Genomic DNA, 2,449 nt, shown 5'->3' with positions numbered 1-2,449 from the left:
CATCTTTAATAAGGCAACATCTCTTTTTACCACCTTTGTCTGCATATTGTTATCAAAGTTCAATACTTTTTATGACAGTAATGCATGTTTTACTCTTATTTATTCTAGTGACCATTATCAGCCCCTCCCTAAGGAAGGGAACGCACAATAATATTGGAGGAACATATTAAAGAGGGGAGAGGGAGTGATGGGGGAGAAAATAATAATAATATATTGTTCCACCTATCGTACATATATAGATATATATAGATAGATTTTTTATTCATCCTGCAGTAGAGAAATTTACTGACATGACAGCTTAATTAAAAGACAACACAGACAAACCTGAAAGGCATCTGAATAATAGTACAGTGAAGATAAAATGAAATAAACAATACAATAATAGAATTTATACATAAATAGAAAAAAAAAATCTAAGAATAAAGGATAAAAGCTATATACATATTAACAGGTGAGAATAAAGGACATATATATATATATAAGGAATGTATGTATATCTATATATACGTAAATATTAAGATGATTATTGTGTTATTATTATTCATAACAAAAAATGATGAACTTTTTCTTGATTGTGTCTTTTTACTAAATTAGGAGGTAACAGTGTGTGTGTGTGTGTGTGTGTGTGTGTGTGTGTGTGTGTGTGTGTGTGTGTGTGTGTGTGTGTGTGTGTAACGCTGACTAATGAAAGTCCTTCTACGTAATCCTAAACACACTAACCCCTCCCCCTCTATATAAATCATCGCTCCGCCTCCACACGCACACACACACGCACGCGTCGTCCCGTCCCCGCAGCATCAGGAGGACCTCCGCGTGCACGGTAACATGGTTTCTGGGGTTCGGCTGTTGTAGTTACTCACACAGCCCGTGCGTGTGCGTGTGTGTGTGCGTTAGGAGGAAGAGCAGCACTAACACACACAGACCGTCCTCAGCAGCAGCACCGCAGCATCCCCGCAACGTCACGCGCTGTCCCGCGTCTGTGGCCCCAGACTTCAGCCTCATCCCCGGACCAGGTATTTCTGACCTTCTAATGTCTACATTCTATTATTTAAATTCATGCTTATCTTTGTGTGCACGTCTGTCTGCCCGGTGAGGCGGTGCGCGCACGGTAAAGCCCGGCGTGCACGTCCGGTTCCGGTGTCTCTGTGAACCTTTTAACGGTATTTCATGTGTTTGTGTATCTAACGGTCCGGTCCAATAATAACATTAATAACATCAGCCAATAAGAGGAGAGCAGGCACGAGCTGCCATCTTTCTTTTTATGAATGATCCCCAACAGGAAGTAGCACGTGATACAGGTGATGTAGACATGTGATGTAGACATGTGATGTAGAACATGTGATGTAGACAGGTGATGTAGAACATGTGATGTAGACAGGTGATGTAGACATGTGATGTAGACATGTGATGTAGAACATGTGATGTAGACAGGTGATGTAGACATGTGATGTAGACATGTGATGTAGACATGTGATGTAGAACATGTGATGTAGACATGTGATGTAGAACATGTGATGTAGACAGGTGATGTAGACATGTGATGTAGACATGTGATGTAGACATGTGATGTAGAACATGTGATGTAGAACATGTGATGTAGACAGGTGATGTAAACATGTGATGTAGACAGGTGATGTAGAACATGTGATGTAGACAGGTGATGTAGACAGGTGATGTAGACATGTGATGTAGACAGGTTATGTAGACATGTAATGTAGACAGGTGATGTAGACATGTAATGTAGACAGGTTATGTAGACATGTTATGTAGACAGGTTATGTAGACATGTAATGTAGACAGGTGATGTAGACATGTGATGTAGACATGTGATGTAGGCAGGTGATGTAGAACATGTGATGTAGACAGGTGATGTAGAACATGTGATGTAGACAGGTGATGTAGAACATGTGATGTAGAACATGTGATGTAGAACATGTGATGTAGACAGGTGATGTAGACAGGTGATGTAGACAGGTGATGTAGACAGGTGATGTAGAACAGGTGATGTAGAACAGGTGATGTAGACATGTGATGTAGACAGGTGATGTAGGCAGGTGATGTAGAACATGTGATGTAGACAGGTGATGTAGAACATGTGATGTAGACAGGTGATGTAGAACGTGATGTAGAACATGTGATGTAGAACATGTGATGTAGAACATGTGATGTAGACATGTGATGTAGACAGGTGATGTAGACATGTGATGTAGACAGGTGATGTAGAACAGGTGATGTAGACAGGTGATGTAGAACAGGTGATGTAGACATGTGATGTAGACAGGTGATGTAGAACAGGTGATGTAGAACAGGTGACGTAGAACATGTGACGTAGACATGTGACGTAGACAGGTGAGGTAGACAGGTGATGTAGAACATGTGATGTAGAACATGTGATGTAGACAGGTGATGTAGAACATGTGATGTAGAACATGTGATGTAGACATGTGAT

The 2,449-nt window shown here is 40.8% G+C and overlaps 1 protein-coding gene across 1 annotated transcript in view; it reads left to right on the top strand.

Moving 5' to 3' along the window:
* The first annotated feature begins 762 nt into the window (after positions 1–762).
* hpca (hippocalcin) overlaps positions 763–2,449 on the top strand; it is a 78,282-nt gene continuing 76,595 nt past the window's right edge. The window contains exon 1 of the mRNA XM_028460775.1: positions 763–1,013. The gene's annotated coding sequence lies outside the window, so the exon portion shown is untranslated. The remainder of the gene's footprint in view (positions 1,014–2,449) is intronic.

This window comes from Gouania willdenowi, chromosome 11, assembly GCF_900634775.1.
Source record: "Gouania willdenowi chromosome 11, fGouWil2.1, whole genome shotgun sequence".
Taxonomy (NCBI): Eukaryota; Metazoa; Chordata; class Actinopteri; order Blenniiformes; family Gobiesocidae; genus Gouania; species Gouania willdenowi.
Note: the sequence above shows the minus strand (reverse complement) of the source record. Positions and strands in the feature narration are given on the sequence as shown.